The sequence below is a fragment of the Cotesia glomerata genome, linkage group LG3 (assembly GCF_020080835.1).
Source record: "Cotesia glomerata isolate CgM1 linkage group LG3, MPM_Cglom_v2.3, whole genome shotgun sequence".
In the NCBI taxonomy this organism is placed as follows: Eukaryota; Metazoa; Arthropoda; class Insecta; order Hymenoptera; family Braconidae; genus Cotesia; species Cotesia glomerata.
This window is the reverse complement of record NC_058160.1, coordinates 26288175-26307497: the sequence shown is the minus strand read 5'-3', so window position 1 is coordinate 26307497 and position 19323 is coordinate 26288175. Positions and strand designations below refer to the sequence as shown.

The window sequence follows — 19323 nt, the reverse complement described above, 5'->3', positions numbered from 1 at the left end:
CCTTCAAATTTCTTCTGTCCTGAAAAATAATTTTGATTCAAGAATTTTCTTAAATTAATTAAAAAAATTATTTAATCAAATAAAATTTCATAATTAATTTGTTAAAAGATATTCAAGTATCTATCCCCTTTAATAACACAAAAGTAGTAATCATACGATTCAATTAGATGAGTTCATCAAAAACTAAAGACCTTCTAATAAATGTAAGCATAAGTAAATATCATGCATAAGTAATACCTAATTTGTGAGGATAGACCCAAGAGTCAATACAATAATAAAAAAAACAATTACTTAATTACTCGACCTGTCGTGGTTCAGTCTCCCCTAATACAAATGTCTGTAATAATTCATAACGATGAAAATAGACGACCGACATTTTACCATCGACAAATTATTTCATGAAAGATTATACATTCTCGTTAGTTAGTAATGATAACATCAGAATATATATTATCAAATACATATACGTAGAATTAGATGAACATGTAATGCATCATCGCCGGGGTGATCATTGAAGTGGAATAGAATGACAGAGGTGAGGGATGGTGGAGCATCAGTGGAGAGCATAGCGGGGAATCCGAGGGTTTGCGCGGAATTTCCTGGTGCTTTCGCGTTTTGACGTCAGCCTAGAGTGGTCTCATGGGGTAGTGTGAGCCACAGTATCATCTGTATGTGCAATTACATACATATATATTATCCAGTATACAGTATAACATTATAGTTATAGTTTAACGTTATGTAATAGCGCAAGTGTAGAACACTAATACTGGGTCCAGCTTGGGTACATCCGACGTAGAGTCGTATAGTCATATCATCCCCTTATAGAACACTGGGCGGTGAACCTCCAACGCAGAGCACTGAACAAGCGTCCGTGGGTTGGCACATACCTAGTAAATTATGTAGGTAAATCTTCATCTCCCGCTCGACAAATTCAAATCCACGGATTTAACCTCCTGGCCGGGGGATTACGAGATGTATTCTCTATGGGGGCAGGCGCCGCGTTGATGATGGTGTTTAAATAATACCTAACTATATAATATTCAAGTCTACTTTATTTATACTACATACTATATACTGCTGGCTAATGCATCGATAAACTTTTTATTAGCTGGTAGATGGACTCTTCACTAAAGTGTACGCCAAATCTCCGAAATTAAACCACCGGTAGCTTGTAATCCATCGGATTTTACGCAATACAACTTTCATGGATCAGTTGATCATTAATTCAATCACGAATTATTATTATTGTTAACTTTGTTATTGAATAAAATTTTTCAAATATGGTTGATTTATTTTTAACATTTATTCTCACAAGATGTTTATAAGTATGAAATAAAATAAAATAATATTTTAAGAAACTACACTGATAGAAAATTTATGTTGACTCAAGAGATATTTTCTTGATCTAAGAATTTATTTTGGAAGACAAATTATTATTTTGCTTTAAGAATTTCTTGTCTTGATTTAGATTTTCTTGGCTTAAGAGCTATATTATCTTCAATCGATACATTTAAGTTTTTCAATCAAAATAACATTATCGTTTAAAAAACTTAAAATAATTCATCAAAGTATATTTCAAAAACTAAATAAGTCTTTAATTGTTGTACCAAAAAAAAATTATTTCTTGGAAATAAGTAAATTAATGACTCAAAAAAAAGCCATTCTTAGCACAAGTCGGTAACATTTTGAATCAATGTTATCGCCTATCTTGAACCAAGAGACAAAAATTCTTGAAAGAAATTTATCTATATCTAGTTTCAAGAGTTCAAGTTTTGAAGAAAAAAAGTTTCTTGAATCAAGATTGTTTTTCTATCAGTGTAAAAAAAAATTTCGACATGCTTAATTATTCTTTTTATCTTTTTTTTTATTAAGTGATTTTAAGTTAAAAAAAAATTCATAGTATTTTTTTTAATTATTAAAATCAAGAGTAATTAAAAAAAAATTTTAAACAAATAATTATAATTACTACTTGAGTTTGTGAAAAGCATTAAATTCTGAGAATTTTATTTTTAATTAATTTCCATGAACAGATGTATTATATGATAATAACGATATCATAATTAAAAAAGGCAGATGAAAAACACGAGGACCACTGAGATACTCGTATTATTAATTAAATAAATGACTTGCTTTTAAATGATGCTAAAAAGTTATCAAATAATAAGTACATAAAATATAAATCTAATTAATTAGTCAACATGAACATAAAAATTCTAATTGAATTTAACATATTCCCGTGACGTGTTGGCGTATGCCCGGGTTGGGCTGTAAGCCTCACGAAATAACCACAGACTTCGAAAACCACTGCGGCGTATACACACAAGCTTTAACCTGCGAGCATGCACTATACCCTTCAAAACAATATTACCGAAGAAAATTACCGGGGCTGGGCTGTGCTCGGCCTGGAGCCTAGGGGTATGAGCGGTGATGCATGTGTTTGATCGTTGTGGTTGACCAGTAGTCGTCTGTCGTCTCTGAGTAAGGTACAACGACGCCAACAATGATGACAACGACACACAATGATGTTGATGATATGCTGGTCGCAACATCAGAAGCCTGAGAATACTGATGCCAAAGTTAAGCGTATACGTAATCCGACTGACGACTGACGTTAGCGTTCCTCTCTATATCTATACATACATCTTTGTCTATATATACAGGTATAGGTATAGGTGGTGGATGGTAGATTTATACCGGGCGAGCGAGTGAGTGACTAAGGGGATAGAATTGTCCTGAATTGTATGGGTAATATAATGTAATGCTGTATCAGCGATTGAGAGAATCCAGCTAGCAGCTAGCTGCCGCGAGACGCGACTGGTATAGAACCACCTTCTACCCGCTACCCTCTATCCTCTGCATCGGCCATTCTCTAACACGCTTAGGGATTCCCTTTGAAATCTCCCAGCGGACACCAATACTCGGTAAATGTAATTCTACAAATCTAAATGCAGTTACTGATGTTGTGGCTGATGTTTCCCAATCTACTGTGTCAAAATTTCTCTTGATTGCATAGACACTTGATCAACCCGAAAGTTCATCCTTGCTGTTCCTAATTCTCACGCTTATCAGTTAGAAAAATTCATAAATATCACGTCATAACTCGGAATTTACATGCTGAAATAAAATATCCGTATCAAGGAACAGAGCTGCGAATTATTTTATTTTTTGATTGTACAATATTCATTTTAATTTTTTCTTAATTTTTCAACAAATGCATTGGTTGTTTTTTTGAAAATGCATTAATTGAGTTATCTAAGGTGTTATTTAGAAGAAAATTTTCTAAAAAATTATAAATCCTAACTATTTATTATTGACCATAAATATTTAAATTATTAAATCCAAAATAAATTTAAATAATGAATTTTTGCAACCTTCTCAATAATTAATGTTCATATTAAAAAATTAATAATGATTAATATGTTCTATTTTTTCCGAAATATTATAAATAAAAATATTCAAGCCAATTGATATAAAAAGAAATCCCTGCACGGAAAAAAGAAAACAGGAATAATTACAGTATTAAATGTAAAATCGGTCCCGTCGTAATCAAAACTAGAAAAATTACAGTTTGAAATAACATTTTTCTAAATTCAATTTTTGAATTTAATTTTCAGAGCTTTCAATGTAAATGTTACATTCTACAATGTAATTCTAATAAAATCTGTAATAATTACAATCTGAAAGTGTAATTTTTCCAGTTTTCATCACGAAGCGCCACGTTGCATTATATACTATAATTTTTCGAGTTTTTTTTTTTCCGTGTGTAATTAGTATCTTACCAGCAAGTACAAAAGCCTTACACATACCACATTTAAAATTTATATGAACTCTATGATCCAGAGTATAGTGACAAAAAATGAACTCCTAGTAGAGGTCATTTTCTTGTGACTTTTAGCAGAGAAGATAAAATTTTGAACAAGTTCATAGTTCATATGGACACAGATAATCTCCAGTCAGTTCACTTGGTTAGGTTTCTTCTGGTGGGCACTCACTTGTACGTATTCCAACGCACATCTATGCCAATGGCGGTGTAGCGGGACACAAATGCACCGATGGCACATACCTGGGATATAATCCTTGGTCAGAGGGCCTACATCAAAGTCCAAGGCATCGCACAGTGCAGAGTGTACTAGTATAACATATTCTCTATGAGCATCATACCAGACAGGCTGATATCTCTCTGACGACACACTTTTCCAACAAAACTTGCTGTGTACGTATCAATGTACGTGTGCGCATATATGAGTTTTCATCTCACTTGTGCATTCACGATTCAAATTTCAGCGGAAAGACCGATTGAATATAGCCAAAAGGAATGTCTATGGATGTGAATATATGTGTATGTATATATATTTATATAAGAGTAAATGAACACCGAGAATCCTCTGTCATTTCTCGTCGGGCAAAGTGGGTTGATTATAATTCCCATGGTGAATTAGTCAGATGTAGATGTAGAGAGGAATGGAATTTTCCACCAGAACGGAATATTGGTATTGGCTTATATTACGCTTTTACCTGTACTCTCTAGTGTTGTGAACCGACTGGTGCCCTTGTGTGCTATCTGTGTCTCTGCACACCAGACAATTTACATTTACTCGGAGAATTAATTACATTTAAGCATTACAGCGAAAACAAATAAACATAATAATCAGAGCAGAGTAAATTAAATAAAAAATTAAATTCATTTATAAAGCTGAACAAAGAAATATTCTGTAATTTCCTTTTTGTTGAACATTAATATAAAATCAAATTTTTGTATTTTTTCTTATAATTATTCTTTTAATATACTTTGAGCATGACGTATCACTCAATTGTTTTCTCATTTACCGTTAAAATAAAGCTATTTTGTGTGAATAAAATGATGAAGATAGAAGTAAAGCTTGTGTGTTATGTCGGTGAGTGGCTTGTAAAGAGTAGAGTGAAGCACGGGAGTGGTGTATAGTAGAGTAATATAAGTAAAGGGGAGATTGTGAAGAACGGGAGATTATAAATGCTCCGTCGGGAACGAGATCCACCGGCTTAAAAGGTAATTATATCGCGGTTAGAAAGCGCAAGGCTTGCATCTACATTTGTATCTATTAGGCAACGAGGTCGAGACACTCTAACAATAAGGTCTCCCACATCTCTCGGACAGATCGCATTAATCACCGAGTTGAATCCTGCGTCAGGGAACGGTTACTGTTTTTGTTATTTTTCTTTTTATTTCGGATATTACTGGTTGGGTTCTATTGTAAATACTGCTTGTTCATTTTTATCTCATCTCTTCTGTGCGGTGCTCCTGGTAATCATAGACATGGGATTGCGGGTGTTATAAAACAAATTTATTGTTGTGAGTGATTACGTGATTACAATGGAAAAACCAAAATCTGCGCCGCTGTTTACAGATCGATCCATAAAAATATTTTTTTGTAAATATTTTTTTTGCAAAATTTACTATTAATAATAATGACAAATAATAATATTTACCCTTGCAAAAAAAATAGACGAGTAAGCGCAAATGGAATATACATTTTTTATTAAAATAAATCCGGTGACTTGTCCATGTGGATCAATGTGGATTCGACGCAGCAGAGTATTAACGACCTATCGACCAATCGTAGCAGAGTCGTTTCGTCATAAACCACCGTCCGGGGTTGAGATACCTACGTCATGTATATATATGTACACACAACAACACACGTAAATAATAGACTCAGACATCATATCATCGCGGGAGTATGTTTGATGCTTGCGTGTCAAGAGTTCATTTCACCAGTAATTTTTGTCCGTGATAAAAATCACTTACACACTACTCTCGTAGCTATTATCATACCATATGTCGACCAAAATATCTACAGTATAGTACAGTAGAGATATTCTTGTGTGTAATATATAACAAGAATAAGAATATAATGTAGTACAATATATAATACATTTACACAGACCCGACAAAACTACTTACAACAGAACGCGTCTTTTGTAATAATGGAATTGCGTAAATAAAATGTTATCTGGTATCATCATGACAATGACAATCATCATCATTATGAATATCATCTTGACAATCATTTCCAGGCGTACAATACAATAGAGTTAAGTATAATGTACACGCATCATACAAATCTGACAGTGAGCAAGAGGGAGATAAATATAGAACGGAAAGTTTGGAAATGGTTTTGTGACGCTTCGAGGCGGAACAATTTGTCGCGCGGGAAAACCCGAGAGTACAGCGGGCGGGTTGCGAATTGAAAGCCGTGCTTGCTTGCGAGGGATTCCCCCGTTTGCCCAGGGTTATCCTTGAGCCTCTAGAAAATTGAGCTTCGCAGCTTATTAAGCTCTGTCGTTCGTTCTCCTGGTTTCCCGCGCCATGCCGGTTACTTTACCCAGGGCTTTCATTTTCCGCAAGAGCGACGTCACTCTTCTCTCTTTATCTTTATCTTCATCTTTCCATCTTTCTTGTACTTTCTTACAGTTGGGTATTATACAGTACAAGGCAGACCCACGCAATGTCTCTATATATCTTGATTCATCCACGAGCGGTGCGCCTGCACCTGTACCAACACCTGCACCGCTCGGCGTACTATTCAGCAAAACCTAAAAGGCGCTGATGTGCAGTACACTTACACCCACAGCACAAACACAAGAGCTAAGAAAGACGAGTGAGCATTACCGCGTAAGATGAGGGTAATTTCAAGCCAACTCTAAGCAACCCCCCCATCAAGACTTGATGTCTTCTTATACTTTTACTTATTCTACTTTACTTCCTCTGTATCTCTGTACTACCACCCTCACTTTCTCAGCTTCAGTCAGTGTAATATACTGTACTGTAGTGGACTGTACTGTGTGTATAATAGTGTACTAGTACCACTGGTGCAGTTATTACGTATTTCGCAACGCGCAAGTCCGCGAATATTTGAAATATTCATAAACAGAAAAATTTAACTTTTAACAACTTCAATTTTCTCCTTCATCAGCAATAAAAAAGCTAATAAAATAATAATGCATGGGACGGTACTGTAATTTAATTTAAAACAAAAGTTATAAAATATTAATGGATAAATTCATTTTAAATTTTAAATTATAATTTTTTAGATTAAACAACGCGAGCGATAATATTAAGTTGGGCTTCATTCATAGATGGTGAAAAAGTATAAAATTTTACTTTATATTAAACTAATAGAAAATTATTAACGTTTGGTGGAAATTATTGTTCATTTATGACTGCAGTCGTGTCTATTTATTTGGTCAATGAAAATTGTTAATTCATCTGTGATCTTGCGTTGGAAGTATCCATGTGCTTTTGATTACTTGGCCATTTATATTAATAAATTTAGTGTTGCGAAAAGTTATTTGAAATTATTTATTAAATAAATGAATATTTCATTTTTTAGACTTTGTAAAAATTCTTGATTATTCATCATGAAAAATAAGAGTAAAATGTTGAAAAAAATTACAAGTTCGACTTACAAAATATATAAGAGGACATGAATTAAATATTAGCTTATCAATACGCGATAAGCAGAGGGAATCATCAAGAGGATTATACGGAAAACTTAACCTTGTGTATAATGATGATCAAGTGTGTAATCTTGATGCTGCAGGACAGCGCTCAAATGTATACCGGGTAGTAGACATATGTATAGAGTAGACACATATGATCGGTATATAATCACAGAAGCAGCAGTAACAGCAACGTCAACGAGGTTATATAGGAAAGCTGAGAGCGACTACGTCTTTGTCGAAATGCAGATCAACGGGAGTTTGTCCGGCGAACCGATCATCATTGGCGTACGTTCGATGCTCTAATGACTATTGTTGTCTATTGAGGATCATCCCTGAAAGCTTCGATCTGACCCAAATTGTCCGAGCGTGCAACCCCGAGACTCCAACCGGAACACGTTTTACTATCCTGCTCGCTTCGACCCTCTTACCACCAGGTCCTGTCGTCCTACCTCGTCCGATTGGAAGCGCCGGCTCTTAGACTGCAGATTCCATACAGACCGACACATCACACACATATATTCATCCATCCATCTATCTATCTATCTGCAGATCATTCTATACCCTTATATACTGCACTGCACTGTACATTATCTAAACATTCACGTTCGCTGGCGTAAACACAACTACTAAAGTTATACCCTTTGTTTCTATTCATGTTAATTGAAACCGGCGGATAAAAGTCTTTGCTATACTACTTCCAACCTTCGCACAAACGCCGTCAAAGCCTACGAATAATAATAGATATCACTAACACTATTAAAATAGTTTTTGTCGCTACTTTTGAAAACAGTTCATTTTTTTTTTCTAAAAGATTAAAAATTATTTATATTCTTATGAATTTTCTAATTTTCATATTAACAACAACTTCACAAAAATCTCTCAATAAATTTTTTTATAAATTTAATAACATCTTATGATATTAAAAAAATTAACATCGAAAAAAACTTCGCCTCTATTTGAAATAACTATAAATGAAATATCTTTAATTAGAGTGTTACATAAACTAAAAGAAAACAAAAATATCTTCATCTCAGTAGCTTTTTAATAAATGTTAAAACAGCCCCCTGTTGGCATTGCATCTTTCTGCAGATGAAGCGTACAAAGAAAAGTATCTCGTCTTTGACATGATAAAATTAATTTATCCGGTTATTATTTTACTTTATTTAGAGCCTTCAATTTTTTAATTTTTTTGTCAGTCGTGAAAATTAATTACTGAGTGAAGTCTTTGCACTTCGGATCATACCCAGATGAAAAAAGGTGAAAGGGCGAGTGTGTCCGGTATTTTTAAAGCAGATCAGAAACGTGCTTAGCTGACTCGGAAAGTCGCACATAAAACAACACATAACGGGTATGTATCGCACTTATATACCACCCACACGATATAGTCAATATATAGCTGGTAGCTGGTACTCGGGCAAACGTTTGTTACGATATTCCTTGTGCGAAGCGTGAAGGGATCAAGCTCTTCGGATTAGCCGCGAAAGCCCCGAAACGGTGTCGGGTTGGCGCGCATACATCGCTTTACTTGTATACGTCCTGCCCAGCTTTTCTCGCGTCCTACTGCTGGTCCTTTGAACCGTATTTTACTCTGCATATTTAAAGTACCTTCGCTCATTCCCACCCACGTTTCGTCCTCACATGTCCTTGGAATATGCCCGTATGTGGGTGCAGAATCAACACCAATGCCGTTAACTCTGACCTGGCATCATTCTCGCTGGATCTCCCGGTAAAGTAGCATAGCCGTAGCCATAGTTGACTACGATCACTCACTCGGTATTTCTCGCCAGTGTAAGTGATAGTGATGGATGTTGGACACATATGTACATCACGTACACATTCATATATACACAAGTATATTATATATACAGCAGTCTAGCCTGCAATAGTACTTTATATGTTCTATATGTATTCTACAGAGCATTACAACAAAACAAGGCAGACGGTAGTCGTACCATTTGAATTTCAGATTCCGTGGGATTCGACGCCGCAAGCGGATATCCGGATATCCGTTTGGTCTTGATGTTTCGCGAAAGGACCTCCTCAGGATACCCAGAGAAGAAGACGGGATCAGAGTGCCCGCGAGCTAAAACCGACATGCAGTATCGGTTTACCTCCTTTATAACTATCGCTATCGGCTGCTCTCTTATCTAATGTAGCTCCTATCCTTCCAAAACATAGGTCTAGAATGTATATATATATATAATATACCAGGGGCCTTGGTAAACTATCCCTTTCTTTAAGGTTCCCTCATTAGTTGAGGTCAAAGTTTTAAGTCTGGGTCACAACTCCCGTTTACAAACTCCCCTTCTGACCACCAGGATATCACTTTCTGTGTTTAGTTATTTAGTTCTGTATTTATATTAATAAGCGCTTAAATTAAAGAGATAAAAGTGTGTATTTTAAAGTTTAATTTGTAGGATTTGTGTTTATAAAATATTTAATAATTTACTTACGTAGTGAAGTTGCTGCGATGAAAGATGGAGTTTTAAAAAAATTTATAAAAGCTACCAAGCTTGAGTTTTATTCTTAAACTTTTTATCTTCATTAATTTTTTAGTTATTCTATAATCTTAAAATTTTAAATCCTACGCGGTTATTAATTTTATTTATAATTTTAGTATAAAAGTTTGAGATTTTGAATACGAAAGCAAGAGAGAGAAAAAGCACAAAAAATAGATTTCAATAGAGTAAATATTTAGAGATAAATTCGGTATGCAAAATTATTATTGCATAGAAAATAAATTTAATAGATAAAAAAAAAACAGATAGAGATAGAGAAAAAAAAGATCATTTAAAAAATATAGTGAAGTAGAATAAAAAGTTAAAATGAAAAAAAAGGGAAAAAAAAACCAGTAGTGCGACTGGCCATCGTACCTTATGCCCGCTGTGCAGAGTATTTCTGTAAAGTGAAAAAGAAAATAGAAAAGTTAGAGAGAGTATAGTATTAAGTATATACATATCATGAAAAATAATATCATCTTAAAGGCACACAACATAGTAATAGATTTATATATAATCGACTTTAAAATATAAACACAGGTGTAACAAGTGAAGCGGTATGTTCAATAAAAATAATAATAATCATAATGATAATAATAACAGTAGCAGTAACAAAAAAATAAAACAAGAGATAAAAAATTGTATGAGAGAAAGAGAGAATTGAGTTTAGTAATACAGAGTGATAGAATAAAGAAAGAGATTTAAAGAACAAGAGACTAATACTACAGAGTTTTCACCAGCGCCAGGAGTCACGGAAAGTCACTCAAGCGTGCTAGCCTCCCAATAGCACGAGCTGCGGAATCGCTGAATTGTAGAATCGCATGGGACATGCTCGCTCGCGCGTTTTATCGTGAATATTAATATCGTCCGGGCATTCGTGAATCCTTCCTCCTTTCCCACCCTCAATATCAACCAGTCCATACTATACTATACTATGTATGTGTATATGTATACCCTCCAGCAATGGAACAAGATCTATATAGATATAAATACAGAAGTATGAATATTCTAACGCGTTGTATTCACCAAAATCGTCTCACCCCAGAGCTCTTCGATTTACTCGGCATTTCGACGCATTTTGCGACAACAAAATCCTCAGTACAGCTACAGCAAACTTGCGCTTGCTCGAATCGCTTCCTATATAACATAATACTCTGCATTTATATTTATATTTACTTTATTTTCATCAGTTTATTTCTTTATTCTTTTCAACAACTTGTAACTTTTTATCGCAACTTTAGTTCCCTATGTGTACTCTGTTTTAAACTAGAATTTTTTAATATAGATAGTATCTCTGAGTATATTATTTTATTTATAGAATCCAAGTAATCTACGAGATTGAGTTACAAATCACACTAAAGCTTCGTTTATTTATTTCGCAGTGTAATAAAGTAACTATTGAGTTTAATGGAAATTTTAAACTTTTATTTTTATAATTTCACCGAAAGTCTCTAATTAATTTAATTTAAAAATATCACAATAATTATTCTATTATTTTTGGTTTTTTTAACTCGAAAATTTCTTGAGGTAGAAATGATGGAACACGAAAATTTTTATTGAGCATTCATTTATTAACTGGTTTTTTATTTATTTATTTTTTTATAAGCATGTTTAATAACTATTGGATACACTAGATGGAGACAATAATTCCCTTTTGTATGGAAAATGTTAATAATAAAATATGATAGAGATGTGAAATACGTATTCCTGGATGCACTTTCGCAGCGGACATGTCAGCGGGTCTCTTCCCAGTTGTCCTATAAATATCACATGCTCTCACAATTCCAACTATATTCATGTTGATAAGATTTTAATGTCCATCTATATCTACCTATCTATACTATACTATTATATAATATAATACACATAAATACACACGTACTTCTACATTCATACATTTATACATGTATACGTGAAACATAAAACATATTTTACTCGATGAAAAGTCATTTCGAGAACTCTATAAAACCTTATATTTACGCTCAGGAAAATTTACTTTTATTTTATATTGAACCTACATTTTCTTCAACCGAAAATTGTTGTGTTAATTTTTTGTTTATTTTTATGCAATAAATTATTTTTTTTACTAACATCTGACAATTTTTTGAATTTTTCTTACCAAATAAATTATTGCAAAAAAATTTTTTTTCTATAATAATTTATTTGTTTAAAAAATCCAAAATAGTATAAAATATTTTTTATTTTTGAATATTGAAAAAATAAATTTTTGTCAACCAAGTAATCTAAAATCACGACAATAATAATAAAATTTCTAAATATGCATAACCGCGAACAAATAAATAAATCACCTAACAATATTTATCACAAAACGACAATCTAAAAAAATGACAGCCCGAAAAAAAAGGAATAATAAATTACAACATAACACAGCCGTAAGTTGACTGTCTGGTTGTGATAACGATAACGAGCTCCGATGACGATACGAGGTTTAAGCAATGTCATGTTACTGTGTATAGTGTAAGTGAGCATGCATACAATGACAACAACAGTACGCGAAGTATGAGCAGAGACAACGAGGACGATGAGACGGAGGAAAGGACCAAGAGGATGTGGATGGTTTAAAAGGGTTGACGGTAGGAAGACGGATAGGTGGTAAGCTTTGTACAAAAGGGTAGGTGAGAAGAGGAAGGTACACGATGAGGCTTAACGGCTGGAGAGATGCTTTCAAGTTATAACCGTGGTATCCGAATTATGCTTGATACACACCACGTGAATACTTCTGCACCTCTTCCTTCAGCACAACTCGAATATCTCATTCTCCTTAAACTACATCAATACAATGTAAATATAGATATATGTAGACAAGACATTACATCTAGCTTAGTTTCACTGCGCTGCCAATAACATTTTCCACGAGAAATAACCCAACTTAACATTACACCCTGCTCAAGCAAAGTGTAAACTGTAAAAGAGATATAATAGTAGTTTAATCAGTACATTGAACAAATCCTCAGCATTACTCGACATTACCTTACACTAGTTAAACTATCAAATATTTACTACTCAGTGTGTGTTTTACTGCATTAGAATCGTTAAATTGTCGTTATAATTACTATTAATAGTGACTCATGTCTTTTGTACATGGTATGATGCCAATTCGGAGTTCACGCTCTACATTTGTGCTTCTGTAATCAAATATGACCCATTCAAAGAGTCGTAAAACATGAAGTTTAAATTGAAGTTACATTTCATGAAAATTTTTATTAAAATGATGTTAAAACTTCAAAATAATATGATTAATATGATACTTGAAAATTTTTGATTGTTCTTTAAGCAAATAACTTGTTTCAAAAAATCAACACTGACCCAGAAAGCGTGTTCTAATTATAAATAGCTTTCCTGTCAGTCCTAAACTTCAATTTACACTAATCACGAGAGTTAGTTGATGAAGAGTTACGATTGCGCTTAAATATTAATGGTGAGTCAAAACAAGAACCCGGAGAGTATAGAGGATATTGATACCCCATAAATAGAGTGATTAAAAGGGAAGAATCCATAGGATCTGTCTTTAATTAATACTGATGAGTAAGCAATATCAGATGTTATGTGTACATACATTATGTTAAATGAATAGCTAATGAAACATGTTTACTAGTCCCGGTGAAACAATTTTGAGGCATGTCATTGTAAGTAGTGATGATTGATCAAGAGCTCGGTTATATAGCCTACCAGAGGATAGGTAGCGTGCAACACTGGTTGTTCTTGTTGTTGTTGTTGTTGCTGCTGCTGGTGATGTAGTTGCTTCTGGTGGTACTGTCGAGTGTACAGACAACGTTACATTGCGTTGTTCCCAATATCTCCAACAGTTCAATTAGCCGGTTATTAAGCACCTGCCCGGGAAGGTTATATACCCGGTTAGTTGGCTTGGATGCTTGACCACCGATCTAATGCACTCATGCACCACTAGTTACAAGACCTATGCGATCTATAATGAACTAATATCGTCACGAACAATTGATTACTCATTTATGTCTATTATTACTTCGTATGTTTATGAAAGTTTTCAAAATTTTTATTTAAGGTAAAAGCCCCAATAGATGATCACGTACCAGTATATGATCACTCCATGTATTTGTATATCTATATTCACAAATATAGGTATACAAATACATGGAGTGATCATATACTGGTACATGATCATATATTGGGGCTTTTACCTTACACAGTAAAAAATTTTTCGTCATTGTGTAGAGTGTTAAAATTTGTGTGTTGAATATTACACTCTAGTGTCTAGAATTTAACACTCTCATTCGTTGATTTAATGATTTAACATACTAGAATGTTAAATTCTACACACTAGAGTGTAATATTCAACACACAAATTTTGACACTCTACACAATGACGAAAAATTTTTTACTGTGTATGCTTTAGAAATTAATTATTTTCAAAAGTAGGAAGTTGATCTTCACTTTTGAAGTTCTAGGATGCTATTTTGACTATTCCCGGTCTAACCATTTCAAAAATACTCTTCAAATGAATCCCTAAAAATTGATCGACGCGTTTAAAGGACATTGCAGTTTGAAAATTCCAAAAAAATGTCGTTTAGAAATAATGCTCAGACTTTGAACTCAAAAATCAACAAATTGGTAAATTTTCGGGTGTTTTAAGCTCAAAAATAGCGGAAAGTTTCAGAAATGACTTACAGAGTCAATCATTTTTGTATTTTCTTATAAGAAAAAATATTTGAAACCAATAAACCATTACTTGGATATTTTTTCTTATTGATATATAAAATAAAAAATTGCTCGTTAAATTTGAACAAATCCTTTTATCAGTGTATTGATTGCACATGAAGTAGTCAAGTGTATATTCATAGTAAAACTTGGTGGTAAATGAGCTCAAAGATTTGAATAGAAGCTGTTGGAATTGAAATATAAGTTTGAGCTGGAATAGACGTTTAAATTGAAGTTTAAGTTTAAGTTGGAATTGAAGATGAGGATAATTATGGTAAAAATATGTTTTATGAAAGGAATTAAGGAAACCAGCTGACTACTTTTAGCTTAATAATAATTTAATAAATATATAGGTCTCGCGGGGAAACCTGTATAAACGATTATAACTTTTTATCGGATACAATTTGATTTGTCAATATTCGAGTTTAAAATTAAATGTTGCCTAGTTCTCGTCTCGTAGTAGTCTCCAGTCTGTGTCGTTGACGTACCCCAAGCCCGGTTATCTCGTTAATGACTCGAGCTCAACTTTTCTATCGCGAATGCAAATTAACAACCAACCGCCACCCACTGGAGGAGACTGAGCGAATAGATACAGAGTGACGGAGTAGAGGACACCAACTACGAAGAGTTGGGGAGTTACGGAGATAAAAAAAATGGTAATAAAATAATAATGATAATAACAATAATAATAATAATAATAAAAAAGTATAAAAAGAATGGAAGACAAAATCCGGGTAAAAATAAAATGAAAAATCACGGTTCGAATATAGGGATTTTGAGGGTATGATAGATTTAGGTACATTGTGAAAAATGTACGATGGAAAATTTGATCCTGAAATCGTTTTTGTTTTCGTATTTTTACCTCCCATTTGTCTATCTCTAATTGATCCTTCGTTACGTAAAATAATAGGCTCTAGTTAGTATTATGAATTTTAATTGACCATTGTCTGATAAATACAGTAATGTTATTATACTTTTCTGTAAAAATTTTAAAACAATATGGCGGATTGTTTGTCGTACATTTCTTGTTTCATTGTTATCAATAATTGAGATCCACAATAAATTTAACAATCCATACAATACTTGCATCATGATGTTATTCTACGAAATATCTCGTTTATTATTTCTATTGTGTACGTAATCAAAATGTATCGAATGAAAATATCCTTAGGCAGTACGTTAATTAATTTCATAACAGCGCAGCGCTTGTGAAAAAATGAAATATAATAAAATTCGCGTATGCCTTCCGGCGGAAAATTTTTTTGTATACATACACTGAGCTTTTATTATTTATTTACACAAATGATGATAATAATCATTTTTTTTGGACAAACAAAACTTGTATGCCATAATAATGATACTAAATTATTAAATTTTAATAAAATAGTTCAACTAATTTGTTAAGTATCAAGTTAAAAAGCCCTAGGCAAAATAAAATCATTATTATTTCTTAATACACTGAAAAAAAAATTAACTTGATTTAAGAGAAAAATTCTTGAAACAAGAATATAATTTTGAAGAGGGTAATTGTCTTGAATCAAGACGAAAAATTCTTGAATCAAGTAAAATTTCCTTAAATCAAGAATTTTTCTACTCAAATCAAGAATATTAAGTTTTTCAAAATTATATACTTGATTCAAGAACATTTTTTTTTTCTGTGTATAATTGTTATCATAAAGAAAAATTTGCGGAATCGGTTATCTAAAGCACTTTTGATTATAACATTAAACAAATTTCCCTTTGCTTATAATAAGAAACTAATATTAAAAAAAAAATACAAACAGAAGATAATAACTCTGCTATAGTTAAATCAAAAATATGTATGCCGAAGGATAATATATGCTGGTGACGTTAAATGAGACATGTTAAAGGAAAAGTTTCCGTAGTGCGTGTGGTGAAAAATCCAAAGTAAAAATAAAAATAATAATACAAAAAAAAAAAGGATAACATAAATGAAAAGGATAGCATAGTAGAGCATAAGCATAGACATGACGGTACGGCGGTACGGAGGAGCATGAGAAGCTTCAGGCGAAAGACGCGCATCACGGGATTTGCAAGTGCACCATAAGTACGTCAGGTACAGACTAGCCCGAGGCTTCCTACGAGGATGTTGCGGATTCGCTCGTTGCTTTTCTCTATACTCTCTGTACCGAAGTACGTCTATACACAACATACATCCTACATCCTCTTTCCTCTATCCTCTACCCTCTGTGCTACATCCATTGAATGTACGTATGTTCCTACCATACCATATCTCACTGTATATCTATCTGTCAGTCGGCTCCAGCACATTCTCTCGATATGATTCTGTGCATAGGACTGCTATATACACTGCACCGACGTACACGCACTCTGACACACGCTGGCGTACTTTTATTTTCACTATTTCCCGTGATATAGATGATGATATGCAGTTATATATTCAATATCCCCGACACATACGTTGGTATTCACTTTTATTATGCACAATGTCTACTATTTTATCGGTAAAATGAAAATATTGAACTGTTTGGTGTCTCCAAGTTTTTTTGAGTTTCATTCTTAATTAAAAATATATTTTTTTTAATTAAAAAAAATTACTTTAAATGAAAATTCGATTTATTTTTTTTTTTTAATTTAAAAAACTTATTTCAAATAAACATTTATGAATATAATTTTTTTTTAATTTTTCTATAAAAAAATGATTGACAAATGTTTTTTGTCTTTAATTTGATTGATAAGAAAAAATAAATAAGCTGTAATTAATTGATTAACATTAGAGAAATAATTGAATCTTATTATCAGCAACAAAAGCACTACTGTAACTATCAAAAACCGATTTGAAATCGAACATCTATAATTATAATGAGTAATGAGTAACAAGAGATACAATAAAATTTTTAAAAGATTAATTATTGAGCAAATCAACAAAACGTAATTATCATGAAATTGGAGAAATACAATGCTTGGTGAAACGATCACGTGGTATTCCGTTTGATCTTGGTCAACAAACATTTACAGACCCATTAAACCCACCACCGAAAGCAACTGTAACTGTTGATTTGATCGATCGAATTGCCACGCGGCTCATCCTCAAAGATCATCAATTTTGCGGCCCTACAGGCGTTGTTAGTCGTTAGGTGGTCTATATTCAACAACTACACATTCAAATTTACCTTTGCCACCGGCTATAATTGACAAAAACAATTGGTTTACCGTAAATGTAATTATACCTCCATATAATTATTATATATATGCTGGTTTATTATAGCAAAACCACAGTTCAAATATTATTGTGGAATCTATTATATAAATTATGTACGCAATAAAAGTGATCAAAATAACTAGAAAAACTCATTAATCAGCTAACTTATTAAACGTCAAAAACTTCGTAGATAAATTATTTTATAATATAACAAGCAGAGCAATAAACAAAATTATTTTTCGAATTTATCCAAAATCCGATCAGTAAATTTTTGGACATTCATTTATATATTAAAAGTAATTCACGCTCGGAAAAAAAAAAATAATAATAATACCAATATTAGTAGCCGTAAAATACCATCTGTGCACTAATAAACGAAAGCTTTAACAGATGTATAATTTATATATAACTAGAAATTTAAATAGCACGCCTGAATTTCGACCAATAAGGAATCAGGTCCTATTTTTTTGCAGGTTTTGACTATTGACTAACTTCACACTCTCATGTATTTTTATTGTAGGGACTAGACATATTATCCTCGCCTCGCTCGCCCTCATTCTTTCAAAAATTCCGCGATTATCTCAGCTGAACAATCAACAACCGGATAAAAAGATTACAGTAGTGACGTAAAACGACTAAATATCCACAATCAGCTTCTTAGACAAGGACTAGAATTTAATTTGCGTGCACAGAAAAAAAAAATTAACTTAATTCAAGAGAAAAATTCTTGAACCAAGAATACAATTTTGAAGAGGGTAATTGTCTTGAATCAAGACAAAAAATTCTTGAATTAAGTAAAATTTCCTTAAATCAAGAAAAATTTTTTTAAATCAAGAATTTTTCTACTCTAATCCACTGTAAAAAAATGTTTCGTCATTGTGTAAAGTTTAAAAATTTTTGTGTAGAATATTACACTCTAGTGTGTAAAATTTCACATTCTCATGTGTTGATTTAACACACTAGAATGTTCAATTAACATTAGTTTATGTAAAAACAGTCAGTAACAGAAATATTTGTGTCAAATTTGATGACAATTTTTTTACTGTGTAAGAATATTGAGCTCTTCAAAAATATACACTTGATTCAAGAACATTTTTTTTTCTGTATGCGTCTGAGTACGGAGTTTGCATATATTTTCATGCTTACGATATATTCGACCAATCACATTACGAATAAATTAGTTTCACATATATTTCATCTCAATTTTGTATTAAGATCCAAAAAGAACACAAGAAACATTTAAAGCCCTTCCCCTAGACATCTTTATCCTTTATAAAATCCTCATTTCTCTTCTCTCAACTGGTTAATTTTAATTCGCTGTATGAACATGCTGCACTAAACTTATTTCTTCATATAATACTATTAAATTCTTAAATTCATTTATTTTTCAACACAAGTTAAAATTTTATATTCATTTTTATAAAAAGATTTATTCTAAATTGAGATTTTACGCATCAATTCAAA

At 32.6% G+C, this 19323-nt stretch overlaps 1 protein-coding gene across 1 annotated transcript in view; it reads right to left on the bottom strand.

The window, feature by feature from the left end:
- LOC123261664 (polypyrimidine tract-binding protein 1) overlaps window positions 1–10372 on the bottom strand; it is a 172677-nt gene extending 162305 nt beyond the window's left edge. The window contains exon 1 of the mRNA XM_044723370.1: window positions 10356–10372. The gene's annotated coding sequence lies outside the window, so the exon portion shown is untranslated. The remainder of the gene's footprint in view (window positions 1–10355) is intronic.
- Between the last annotated feature and the right edge of the window lie 8951 nt (window positions 10373–19323).